Raw genomic sequence first — 14,214 nt, 5'->3', positions numbered from 1 at the left:
TTGTTGACCAGGAGTTGATTGGCTGTACCCCTCTCTCATTCCCCTTGTTCTTTTGCTGTGATTCTGACTATATAAGGCACTTTCACACAAATAAACTCAGTTGATAGTTTGCGCTCTGTCTGTCTCTTGGCTTTTTCCAGTGTTTGTCTTTTTTATAGCGCAACGTGGTTCTTCAAAGCATAAGAAAGACGGGCGCTGCCGAAAAGAGAGAAAGGGCAAGCGCGCGGAGACGGGTTGCCACCATCGGAAGCGCCAACGTCGCCGGCAAAAGGACCCTAGTAAAGTCAGTCACGTGGTTAGCCCTGAAACTAACGTCAGAATCAGAGCTAAAGAAATGTGCGAGGCATCACTATCGCGCAAAGCGAAGCGCATAAGTGTGTCGAGGCACATGGATCTAGGCAGTAGAATAAACTGCAAAAAGAAAGCATACAAGCATTCACGCGAGAAAGAGTATCTTGGGAGGAAACCGAGATACAAGAGAGCGCTGCCCGTGAGGCGAAAAATTAAGGAGCGGGATAAGTGTGAATCTTGCCGCCAGCACAGAGAGAGCGAGACGCGCAAAGGCGCGTGTTCTCAGGACGGCTCTCGCTTTCCACTGCAGTCACGGGAGAAACCGCGCTCCCACAGAAAGCGGCACGCGCGCACAGGGAAAACGCGAGGACGGCTCAAAAAGCGAAAGATTGTACGAGGCCGCAGTGACAGGGGCAAGAAAATTTGCAAGAAATCGTCTAAGCGCCCGGCCAAGCACAGTTATCGCGATGAAAAGCCGCGTGTCAGGATAACGCTATTCGGTAGGCGTGAAATCAAAAGGCCGTGTAGATACGAACCTCACATTCAGCGGAGAGGCAAAAAGGTGCGCGAGAAATTGACGACTGGTGGGTCTCACTTGCCACCACGAACAAAGAGAAAGAAAGAACGGTCCCATCGGAAGCTTTGCGCACTCGCTATGGGACGTCGCGACTGGCGCGCGAAGCGCAAAGAAAGGGACAAGTCGCAAGTGAGTGAAAGCGAATCGCTCTCGTACAGTACCTCCCCTAGAAACTGGAAAGACAAGTACAGAGAGAGAGAAAAGCGCGTATACCGCGAAAGAGGCAGAGACGTTAGCTACGACGGTAGTAGAGAGAGAGAGAAAAGCGCAGCACAGCGAAAGAGGCAGTCATTAGTTTCCGCTGTAGCGGGTGTCGTTTACCGTCCGTTAGAGGCGAGGAAAACGCGAACGTAGACGCACTAAGCCGTGTGTTCTAAGCAAGGCTGGCCTCGCCTCCTCGTGACCTACATTTTGTCTCTTCGCGAACAGCTGTTAAGTTCGCTCGTAGATCGGGGAAAAAATTGATATCCTCATTTGTGGCCTCAGCTGAGTGTTTTCCTGGCCGAGTGATCTCAAGAGAGCAAATTTATTTTGCATTTATTTTATTCCGTGTGTGACATATGTTTGACACTTTGAGTTAATTACTTAGGAGTTCTTCTATCCCACATGTGTCTCTTGTTGAAGAGGGAGCGAAAAGGGGACATAACTATTGCTAGCGGAGTTTTGTGACCTTTAAGTCTGGTGTATTGACGGGTGACAGAAGGCACCTGCTCGTGTTTGGTGTTGCCTGTTGTCGGTCGGTTCTTGGCAACATGCAGAACGATCAACGACCGATGCTGAGAAGCAAGCTCTTCCGAAGGACCGAGCGAAGCTGATCCAGTCACCTGGGCGACAAAGCTGCGGAGCAGTGATCCTGTACTGCCGAGCGGGACCCGTTCTCGGAAAGGAGCCTGGAGCTACCTGCGGCTGAACACCGGACGAGAACTTGGAGGAGCCTGGCGTACGAGCGCGCCCCGCATCCGAGCCACGCGAAAGTAGCTCGTCTTCGTGGCGCATTGTCTGGCGGCGGTGGTGCTGTAGTGCCGGAGAGCTCCCATTTCGCTGCACTGTAAAAAATAAAACACCTTTAAAGGAGTTTCCAGGTGTCTATAACTCGCACCCTTGCACCCGGCCCAGAAAGGAGTTTTGTGACTTGAACACATCTTTAAGGTGGGGTGTTTCAGGAAAGAACCAGACCGAAAATGATAAAATTTGACCCAAAGGTGCTGAGGTGTATCACACACTTTACCACCGAGCCACAGGCGTTTTACGCTTCTTACACCCCTACACCCTTCAGGAAAAAAGCATGCAATGGGTTCATAAATTGGTCCCACTTTTATTACTTTTCTTAAGCGTTCTTTAAATTTACCATTACAATGCCTAAGTAATGCAATATACCTGTATTACTGGAGCTCTTCATAGCAGTAAACAGGCGGTGTGCACCTAAGAAAAACGTTTATTGACAAACAAATCACAAAACTGCAGAAATGTGGAAAATTTTTATTAGAACAAAACACATCCATAAAACAAGGCACAAGAAGCTTCTCCAATGAATTCCTTACTGCCATCCAAAGAACTAAAAATTTTAAGGTACAACAGCACCATACCTGCTTTTATTGGGCTTATGGTGCTGCAAGAATAAGGTTCCATAGCACTTACTCTACCTCCCAAATTTTTCAGAGCAAACAGAATGAAAAATTCATGCTTGTGCAGCCTTATATACCAGCCTGAAGAATGCCTGAACTGTGACGCTAACTCCCAGGAATAAGCAAAAAGCAAACTTAAGGCAACTTATGCTGAACACCCATATTCCTGACATTATGGCGCAGTTGTGGAGTGAGCCGCAGTTGTAAGCCTGCTGAGTAGCCATCCTCCCTCGACGAACAGGTTCTCAGCCACCTCAGGATTGTCTTCGGTGAACAGCATACATGGTGCGAGTCTGCATTTTAGACAAAAACAGTAAACTATTTCATACCAGTTTACACTGTTCAATGTTGCTGATAAATTCCAACATATTGCTCATTAACAATGTGTTTTATTATGCATGCTAACGCTAACAGAAAGAAGAAAATCTGCCCATGTGGCGAGCAAGCACCAGCTGTTATTTTTTGAAACATTCCAAAGAGGCCACTGTGGTTTAGAAAAAATAGCTCTAAACGGCATTATACAAACAATGTTTTAGCTAAAAAGCTAGATGTTATGAAATGGAACGAAGGTGGTCAGGTCATGCAATTAATTCTGCACGAACTGCTACAAGCTAGTGCAAACCACTGGCCTGTCTGGAGGGTAAACTGACTATAAAAGGCACAAAACACCATGACAACAAAGACGAAAATAGCGCACTTGAAAATGCTTTACAATAAACCGAACAACAAGTAATGTGCAAAATTCACTGTAACAACAGAAAGAACAGTATCTGATCAAAGTCAGCAACACAACCCCTTCCATGAGAGTGGTCAGCTGCAACTAATGCAAAGCATGCATTCATTATTATATCAAGCAAGTGACATCTTGAAAGGCAGGCAACAGTGCTAAGTTAACATATCTCCCATGTCTGCAGCCAATAAACTCAAAAATCCATCAAGAAAGATTTGCACAAGGCCACTAAACTACTACAAGAAAAGGAGCTGGGCCAGTTGGTGCATGAATCTTTGCAAAACCACACAGGATAACAGGACACAGACAAGACAGGTGCAGTGATAACTGAGGAATTTATTGTTTAGTTTGCAATGAATACAGAAAGCATCATCCAAATTACAAAGAAGGAAAGTCATGGAATCGTCATTTTGTCAAATCTGTCGTGATTATTTATTTAGCTAGTCAATTTCTTTATCCTTAGAGTTAGTTTGGTTTTGTGGGGTTTAACGTCCCAAAGCGACTAAGGCTATGAGAGACGCCGTAGTGAAGGGCTCCGGAAATTTCGACCACCTGGGGTTCTTTAGCGTGCACTGACATCGCACACTACACGGGCCTCAAGAATTTCTCCTCCAAAGAAATTCTAGCCGCCGCGGCCGGGATCGAACCCGCGTCTTTTGGGTCAGCAGCCGAGCACCATAGCCACTGAGCCACCGCGGCGGCTCCTTAGAGTTAGTGATGATGTGCTTAAACAGGTTGAACAATTCTTATGTACCATACACATCTCTTACATTTCCTCAGAATTTTACATTGTCGAAAGTGTGATACACACTCACAGTCCGATATGTGTCTTGGTAGCTTGCTAGATATCCTTTCTCAGTATTGCCGACATGTTGCATTATATAAATGTTAACACGCTGACCTTATTTCCCAACACAGGACGCTCCGCGTGGCGGATAGATCTTGTAAACTAAACCACTGTCGCATGTCGTGAATTTGTTTCTGTGCTTCGTCTTATGCTGGGCTGTTTTTGAAGCACCTTTGCTAGGAGCATTGCATACTACATTCAGCTACTTTCTGTGAAAAAGCAAATGAAGCCACTGCAAAGAACTTCCACAAGCTGCAAAAGAAGGTCAAGCCAACAACTTGACCAAATAAGGGCTGGTTGTGAAGAAGAGTGAGGGCCTATGCCTGAATACCTTCTTTATGGCAAAAACACGGAACGATAACTGGCCTTTCAGAGTAATTGTCTCTGAACAAGGATCGTGGCAGCAACCCTTAGGGCAGTATCTGCAAGAATTGCTCTCCTAGCTCACCATGGAAGACCTTTTCCTGGTAAAGAAGCCAGAAGTGTCCGCATTCCTCTTGAACAGCCGTCCAGAAGGAGTGTCTTCTCATTGTCATCAAGGACTAACATTACACGCTGCCACATTCCACCTTGTTTGAGACGGTAAGAGAAGGCATTGATTCAATGGGAGCAGCATGATTCCAGAACCAATGCAGAATTAATGCTGATAGATTCCTCGAGTTGCTAACCATCTGTTATTTTAGTTTAATTATCTGCACATACAGTGGCAAGGATTATGCACCAGTTCCTGCGTTGCACTAATTCTCATTGTCCTGCTAGCCTGTCAAGATAGCGAACTATTAAAAAGCTTTGCTTATCACCAATTTGATAATGACCTCCCAATTTTTGGACGACTTCCTAGTAATCCACAAGCTTCATAAACAAGGGCAACACAACGGCATTGTTCACATATTCAAGACCTTCTCCGAAGTCCTTGCTGGAGGTACACTTCTCGATCTATGGCTGCAGATCAGAGGCCCATATGTACTGGTGTTATGTCCCACAGTCGAAAAAAAGACTGTTGCTACTGGCACACTAAAAAATGTCTCTAACAGATTGTGTATTGACTGTCAGTAGGAAAGCGTTGAGGCCCAACTAACATAGTTACCTGAAGCTGGTTTCCCGGATGACCTCGTCTGCAGCCTTGGCTTGAAGATAATGAAAAAAATTTGCTGATCTACCCCAACGAGGCTTCAGAAAGAACGGAAGTTAGCTGTGACGGCATATGTGCATGGTATCAGCCACGCGCAAGAGAAAGTGGTCAGGCGAGCTGGTGTGAACTTAGTAAACAAGGTGCCTAAGTCACTGTCGCATGCTGTGGATTTGACAGCCTTCTTTTATACCAGGCTGTCTTTGAAGCACCCTAGCTGGGCGTGTTGCATACTAAGTTCACACCAGCCTGCCTGACCACTTTCTTTAGTGCGTGGCTGATACCATGCACCTATGACCTTAATCACCGTGTTGCCCACTACCCTCCCGGCTTCCACGTACTCCCCTGGCTCCCTGCGCACCATGTGGGCCTGGGTGAGAAGCTGCTGCCTCGTTACGTGGGTCCTTACCGCGTCTTCTCTTCAGGCAACTGAGCAATGTGACCTATGAAATCACGTCCCTGCACTCCCGCACTGTTCCCCCGGCCCACTCCACAAAGCTCGTGTACGTCACCTGTCGTAAGCCCTACCATTCACACCACCTTAGGGCGCCCAGGAGCTGTGCTTCCTTCCGCGAGGCGGAGGGGGTAGTGCTACAGTGCAAGTTGCAAGGCGAAGAGGACGTTGTTTTGACACTGGGCAGTTGACGACAACAGGCACGCTGCAGCTAGCGCTCGGAGTGACTTGGTTTGGGGTGCCTTCTGAGTGCAACCTGTCGCGCCTGCTGCTGAGCTAAACCCCATAGTAATATGCTGACAGCTACGTTCCGTTCTTTCTGAAGCCTTTTAGAGGTAGATAGGCAAATTTCTTTATCCTGAAGCCAAGGCTGCAGATGAGGTCATCTGGGAAATCAGCTTCAGGTAGCCATGTCAGGTGGGCCTCAAGGAATTCTTGCTGATGGCCAATACACGAGCTATTTAGGATATTTTTCAGTGCGCCAGTAGCAACAGCCTTTTTTTCAACCTTGGGAAGTAACACAAGCATATATGGGTCTCTACAATGTACAGCCATAGATCGGGAAGCTGTACCTCCCGTGGCATTTCTTTGGTCAGCTCAAAGTTAGCAAGAACTTTGGAGAAGGTCTTGAAGATGTCAACAATGACTTTGTGTTACCCTTGGTAATGAAGCTTGTGGGTTACTAAGAAGTCGGCCACAAATCGGAAGGTCATTATCAAACTGGCGCCATGCACAGCTTTTTAATAGTTGGCTATTTTGACAGGCTAGCTGCACAATGAGAATTAGTGCAACGCTGGAACTGGTGCATACTCCCTGCCACTGTATGCACACATCATTAAACTTTACATAGGTAGAACGGAAGTAGATGGTTAGCAACTCGAGGAATCTATCCGCATTAATTCTGCACGGGTTCTGGAATTGTACTGCTCCCATTGAATTAATGCCTTCTCTTACCGTCTCAAACAAGGCAGCATTTAGCAGCGTGCAGTCTAAGTCCTTGATCAGAATGAGATGACAATTCTTCTGTACAGCTGTTCGAGAGGAATGCGGACACTTCTGGCTTCTTCACCAGGAAGAGGTCTCCCACGGTGAACAAGGAGAGCAATTCTTGCAGATGCTGCCCTAAGGGTTGCTGCCTTGATCCTTGTTCAGCCACAATTACTCTGAAAGGCCAGTTATTGTTGCGTGTTTTTGGAATAGCGAAGGTATTCAGGCATAGGCCATCACTTTTCGTCATAGCCAGCACTAATTTGGACAAGTTGTTGGCTTGACACAAGTTTTTAGGTTTCGTTCTTCACTGTTTGGCGTTTGACCTTCTTTTGCAGCTTGCGGAAGTTCTTTGTGCTGGATTCATTTGCTTTTTTGCAGAAAGTAGCTGAACGTAGTATGCAACGCGCCCAGCAAAGGTGCTTCAAAAACAGCCCAACACAAGATGAAGCACCGAAACAAATTCACAACATGCGACTGTGGCTTCGCTTACGAGATCCCTCTCTCATGCGGAGCGTCGTATGTTGGGAAATAAGGTCAGCGTGTCAACATTTGTCTAATAGAACAAGTCGGCAATACTGAGACAGGATACAGTAGCAAACTAGCAAGACATGTGTCGAACTTTGAGTGCACCCCCCACTTTCGATGATGTAAAATTCTTAGGAAATAAAATTAACAGCTCATGCCGAGATATAAGAAGAATTGTTCAACCTATGGAAGCACATCATCACTAACGCCAACGAAAAAAGAAATTGACTATCTGGAAATTGACAGATTTGACCAAATGACGGGCCGCCGCGGTGGCTCAGCGGTTATGGTGCTCGGCTGCTGACCCGAAAGACGCGGCTTCGATCCCGGCCGCGGCGGCTGGAATATCTTTGGAGGAGAAATTCTAGAGGCCCGTGTACTGTGCGATGTCAGTGCACGTTAAAGAACCCCAGGTGGTCGAAATTTCCGGAGCCCTCCACTACGGCGTCTCTCATAGCCTTAGTCGCTTTGGGACGTTAAACCCCATAAAACCAAACCTTGACCAAATGACGATTCCATGACTTTCCTTCTTTTGTATTTTGGATGATATTTTCTGTATTTATAGTGAGCAAAGCGATAAATTCCTCAATTGTTAGTCAGCGCAGTACCTGTGTGTTCCTGTCAGTGCCCTGTTACCCTGCACGCTGCTTTGCCTAGACTAATATACTATCACACATTAAGAGATGAAGTCTACATCTGGAAAAAGACCACAAGGGGTTCCAAGCTGTTTCCTTTCTGGTTCGCGTTTCCTTTTTTAGAGGGATACATGCACCATGTAGTGAACAAAAGTACAAAGTAGATAAATAGAATTGATCATCTCGCAAATATCACTACTGTAAAATGGTGTTAACAAATGGCCACATTCATCCTTAGGACAGATCCGCATTTCATCTGTGATTACATATGAAACATGAAACTACCAAGCAGCCAGGTGAATGAATACATTTTTCCCAGAAATTTACCAAAGGTACACACAGTGATACCATTCCAGTGGATCAGTTGAGTATGCTGCTCAGGAGCAGCAGTATTCATATGGGGTGAATGCTAGCAGCAAAAAATATTGGCAATGCAATACAAGTTTGCATATAAGATGCGAAATAAACGGCATGATATGGAACCATTCCAATTATGCAAGCAGAAAAAATTGCATTCAACCTACACTGCAATATTAATTGAGCTACAAAAATATTATAAAGGCTTCTTCAAATCAGCGCACAGTTGGCATTTATATGCCATTGGTTCATTCCATGCCAACTGTTCCAGGCTTAGCACTGAATCTCCTATTTCTTTAAAAAAATTCATGGCTTATTGCATTACTTAGGCAAACATTATCCCAGCTTGTTTTAGGCGGAGTAATTTTTTCCCGTCGTGGCCGCCATTTCATGTTTGAAAGTGATAGCCAAACCTAACCTTGCAAAAAAATTTGTAAAAAGAAACGTTCTTACGCAGGACTATGAAGTTTCTGTTATATAAATTAAAGGTATTCCATATCCAATGCAGTAAATTGAACTTATTTTGTTTTAAATAAAACATGTAATAAGTACAAAATATAAAAATTTGAAATCTTTTATCAAATTTCATGTTCTCACAGTAGTTATTCTATTTTCTAAGCTGTCGAGCAGGCAAAGGCGATAAAAATGTTTCAGAGAGCAAAACATGTAAGGCAAGACAGTGAAAGGATTCTAAAGTCGAGAGAATTTGCTTTTTGTGACATATTCAGTAGTCTACTACATAATGAGGTGATCTTAATTAAATTATGAAAGATAGAAATTTAAACAGTACCATTTAATGGCATTTATTTTTAGTTTATTTGGGGCTCTTTTTTTGTTTTAAGCGAGAAAACAATCTTACAAGTTGAGTCCCTGCGTTCAACATCGACACTGCTCAGTGCTTCCTTTTCACTCCAGCACACTTTGCCACCAGCTGTAAATTACACAAAACCAGCACTCCGCTGCACGAATACAATGGTGTGCTGGTCTTCGATGCCAGCAGCTTCGGCAATAAAGAAATCTGCTGAAGGATAGATTTACAAAAAGTAAAAATGAAGGGGCCACATAGCAGAACGGCTCTCGTTCCTCGACACAGGGAAGCACTGTTTGTGGTATGACCAATCAGAGTTAAAACCTCTACTACCATGAAAATTACTTAAACTTTTCAGTGGAATGGACTTTTTCACCCCATCACATGGGAGGAGCGCTTGTGACGTTATTGGTGGAAGTGTGAGGCCCCCTGCAGCAACAGAAAACATTCAGAGGCCATAGAAAGGTCAAATACTGATCCTCTATAAGCTGCTTACACGGGCGGAGAAAACCATTAAGAGTGTTGTAGCTCTCTGGGTGCTCCAACAAATGATTCAAGAAAACAAAGGTGAACTCACTAGGCGGTTTACAAGAGTGCTACCATTAAAATACGCATTTTTCACCACATCAAGCCTTTTTTATCTCTCTCAATGGTGCACGCTGGACTTAAGTCATGCTCGAGTTTAAACTGACAAAATGTGAGCGAACATGCCAGCAGACATGTCAAAACCAAAATTTGAGGAGCATCCACATGGAGCACCGTGTAGCGAAGCTTTGTGTCTCCTAGATGCCGGCTCTAGCGTGCACCGCAATGCAGGAGTTGAAGGTAGAGACTCAAATTGCGAAGTTATTTTCGCGCCTAAAACGAAAATTGCTCCAATTAAAATTTTAGAAATGTCACAGCCATTAGAAAATAAATGAGGCCAACCTCACTGAGCCACTGGCGGCTGAATATGCCTCAAAAATATTTTTTTTCAGCTGACTGACACGCCTTGTGTTTTTTTCATCTCTGAAACACTTTTATCACATTCTTTGCCTTTTGGATAACCCAGAAAAATAGTTGAAATGACTGTTATGAGAACATAAATTGAATAAAAAATATCAATTTCCAATATTTTTGTACCTTCTTTCATGTTTTATACATGAGTCCAATTTATTGGATATAAAAGCACGTCCTTTATTTATATGAAAAAGTTTCAGTCATGCATAAAGCGTTTATTTTTAACAAGTTTTTTGTAAGACTTAGCTTTGCTATTGCTTGTAAACATAAGACTGTGGCCACGACACGAAACTTCTTTTTTTCTGCCAAGAACATGCTTTAAAAATCTTTGTCATGGTAATAAAATAAGACATGATTTTTTTGTTTCTGTAGGAAATCAAGTGCAGTCGTGTACAAAAGTCTGGATAACGTGGCGTGGAATCACCTTATTCAGTATTGCACAGCAACACAATACACAGCCTACTTATCACCAGGCATATAGCAGCTTCCATATAGGTCAATAAATTGGCTAGGCTGTAAGAGGCTTCTGTAACACTAGAAAAATTACAATTACAAGTTACAAAGAGGACACCAATCTGAATCTTTACATTGTGCAGATGCATAACCGTGACACTGAGAACTCCCACTCCCCTACGCACTTGGATGGTGGTATTGTTCCTGCCAGTCTACCAAATATAGTCCCCGCAATATAATGAGTCCAGCATTTTGCCCTCTGTAGACGTGAGCAGGAAAGGAGACTTAATGCTGGTAATAACAAACATAAGCATCCTAAGAGTTTGGTAAGCTTGCAAAATGTAAGCTTGTTCGGTTCCAAAAATATGCAATAGCAACCTGAATGGTCATTCATTCAAACGATGCGAATGCAATGGGTAAAATGGCTGCACAATGTAAAAGGTTACTTTCTTGAGCTAGTCGGTACATGTTTGTCAGCACGAAGGGCACAGCATGACTATAATGGGATGAAAGAACTAGACAGACTCGGCGCTGACTCAAGACTGACGATCTTAATTGCTGCCACACAATAAACAGGTGAAAACAGAGCATAAACATTTTTTTTCGCGACAGTTTGCCAGCTTGCAAAACATGTGGCACTGCATTAAAGATTGACTGCGAAAGGCAAAAATGCTGGCGAATAAAAACAAAAAAAAATGTTTAAAAATGTAGAAGAAACTGTTACCCTGCCGTCTAAGCTGCTGAGGTAGCCTATACTCCCTCTCACAAGATGTTTGCAGCACTACGAAAGGTAGAGCTCTCTCGTCCAATCAGGATGGCGCGCACTACATTAGTGTGTTCCTACGTGCCTGTGGCTCAATCCACCTGATGTCCAGGTGGCTTCTTTCTACCTCTAGCAGGTGGCAGTTGATGTCTTTTTATTCTATTTTGGTTTGTTTTTGGACAGGCGGACGCCCGTTCCAAAGGGACTAGCCCCACATTTTTTTGGTCGCAACCTGTTCTGATCAGTTCCTCTGTGGTCGCGAAGCTACCTGCTTCGCCTGCTTGGGGAAATAGCGCACTGTCGATGTAGAGCACACAGGAGACACAACAGACTCGACCGACGCCATGTTGGAAAGTGGCAACGCATCACTACCTCGCAGCAGGCCTCCGCAGAGCTGTGTCCGTACGGGCTTTGTCGGGTAATATCACCAGTGATTGAAACACTCCCTACCATTTAAATATACCTGTCCAAACCATGTTTTTAGTTGCAATGCTTATTGTTTTGATTAATAGTCATACGCTCCTCAAATATTCAAGGGACTATTTTCTGCGTTTCTGCAGCCCTGATTGAACGAGAGAGCTCTACCTTCCGTAGTGCTGCAAACATCTTGTGAGACGAAGTATAGTTCCTTGCATCTGAGCACAACAGAATGTTTGCAGATGCATTTGTCTTGCTCCTGACGGATAAAACACATCAACAACAATCTCCCGCGTGTGCTGGTCCTTATGCGTGTACAGTATGGTTGTACGGCTGAAAGCAGAGGTGCAGTTTTCACACGACAGCCAATATATGACCATATTGCTTTCAGGAGGTGGTTTTAAGGGGCTCTTGTGTTCGCTCAGACAGTCGTTTAGGCATGTCCTGTTTGACTGATAGAGCACGTTCCGCGGGATAGCTCACTTCTGTGCGCCACATTTTTGGGGCACTAGTACATAAGAGAATTCTCGGTTCTTTTCGCATTCTGCAGGTGGCAACCCTTCACGGTTGACACTCTTGCGGAGACGTTGCAATCTGCTTGGAGCAGAGAATACTACTCGCACACCAGGCCTAGCTCCTATTCTTTTCAAATTGTGAGACACTCGTGGAAAGGACGCGTTCACAAGCAGAAGTACACAGGACTGTGTACTTCTGCTTGTGAACACATACTTTTTGAGAGGAGGAGATTAAGACAATATGTGGTAGCGCACTTTTTATCACCAAATGCTAGTACCAAGTTCGCAGGGATATGGTAGCCGCAGCTGCCAAAGGACTGCCTTTGCCATGCAGTGGGTGTAATCAGGATGATAATGATGACGAGAAAACTACGTTTAACGACACTCAAATTGGTTTGCAATAACCCCATGCTGACAACGAACTAGCAGGATGTACAAATAAATGAGGGCATGGTTAGGCTATGTACCCTGTTTCATGAAGCAGCCTGATGAAGGGAAGGGAAAATGGCCCAAAAAAGAACCTAGCATACAACATAAAAAGAAGCTTGCAGCAAGAACTAAAACACACCTTTGCTTCCATACTGCTCGTGAATATTTCCCGGCGGCAACAAGGTGCAAGCTGTGGCTGTGGACTCCCATGTGGATGTAGATGTTTCCCCTGCAGACATCCATTTAATACCATCACGATTAGAGGCCGCCAAAATTCAGAAATTAGGTCACTATGGCCAAACAATGAAGCTTTTAAAAACTTGAAAAAGCAAGCTAAATATACCTAGCTGGCACAGCACTGGATTCTTTAATCTGGACGCCGTTCTAAAAACAATTAAAAACCAAAATAGATAGCAGCGTCAACAAATTTATGCAAAAACATGGCCTGATGCACAAACGATCAGTGGTCAGCGCCTGCAGCACACAAAATTGAAAGCTTATCTCAGACGTCACGCTGACGCAACGCATTTTACGCAGAGATACGGAATAGACCTTACGCACGGGCGGAAAAATTACCACGTGCAGATAAACCGTAGGACAAGGAATTTGACGAAATAGCGTTAAACGGCTTTAAATTTGACAGAACACACATACTAGAGCTCTTAAGTAGCATGAGGCAGTACTCTGCAAAATTCGTTTCGTCAAAACTAAAACAGCTCTGAGTAGAATCATTCTCGGCGAACTCTGTTCAGTGCTGCTTCTCTTCCTGGATACATGGAAAGAGCTGCCTGTCTGCAGATCTTGGCACTTTGGTACTAGAAGCGGCAAGTCTTGAGGCCGCTCTTCCATAAAATATGCTTTGAATAATGCAAACCAGCATGCATGAAGACATAGTATTGCTTACCATTCGAGGCAGGTGCGTAGTCGTGCCGAGCTGATGAAGTACGTACGTCTCCAAGTCACGGCAACGCTAGTTTTTCATTAACGCCGACTTCAGGACGTTTCTACACTACAAAATGCATTCTGGTGTATAAACAGCGCACATTATAACTTCGCCCGTGATTTCTGATATCAAACCTTTAAACCGTGAGCGAGCGCCGGCCTTTCTGCCAATCTACAACAAAGAAACGCATTCGGCAGAGCCTCCAAAGGCTGCTTCTGTTCCGATACGTGAGATACGAGTACTTGGACAGCAGTGAACGAACCTACGCACTACTCCAGTTATATATGCACAAAAAACACTTCAGTTCAACGCGGTACCTCGAAAAACGCGGTCGAAAACGCAGTTCACGTCAACTGCTGAACTCCGCACACCACGACCACGACGCCACACCATACACAACAGGCAGGAAAAAATCAACAAAGGCCCGACGGTACCGATGGCCGCCTAGCGGCGGAAATGTAGTTTCACTTTCAGTTTCACTTTCAGTTTTGAATTCAGAGTATTGGGTTTTTTACAGTGCGTACGGAAGCTAGAATGTATTTGCAGCTTCGGAACAGCATACGCAGCGATTGCCAACCGTTACCAGTTACGGAAAATACGAAGTGATTAAATTAGATATATTTCTTCGTATTCAAAAGTTACCATGAATTGGCCCCCTTTGCCGTTTCTTTCTTTTTACGTTCACTCCAGCGGCTGCATTTCGATGGTGGCGAAATATATATAAAAA

The 14,214-nt window shown here is 44.5% G+C and overlaps 1 long non-coding RNA gene across 1 annotated transcript; it reads right to left on the bottom strand.

The window, feature by feature from the left end:
* Positions 1–2,327: 2,327 nt before the first annotated feature.
* Positions 2,328–13,903, bottom strand: LOC149325060 (uncharacterized). Its single transcript, XR_016286331.1, has 3 exons — positions 13,449–13,903; positions 12,684–12,773; positions 2,328–2,786 (listed from the first exon to the last, which is right to left on the bottom strand). It is a non-coding gene; the product is annotated as an uncharacterized LOC149325060 (long non-coding RNA).
* Between the last annotated feature and the right edge of the window lie 311 nt (positions 13,904–14,214).

The sequence above is a fragment of the Amblyomma mixtum genome, chromosome 10 (assembly GCF_055824585.1).
Source record: "Amblyomma mixtum isolate Tamu chromosome 10, ASM5582458v1, whole genome shotgun sequence".
NCBI classification, from domain to species: Eukaryota; Metazoa; Arthropoda; class Arachnida; order Ixodida; family Ixodidae; genus Amblyomma; species Amblyomma mixtum.
The sequence above is the reverse complement of the archived record's forward strand: the minus strand, read 5'-3'. Positions and strand labels throughout refer to the sequence as shown.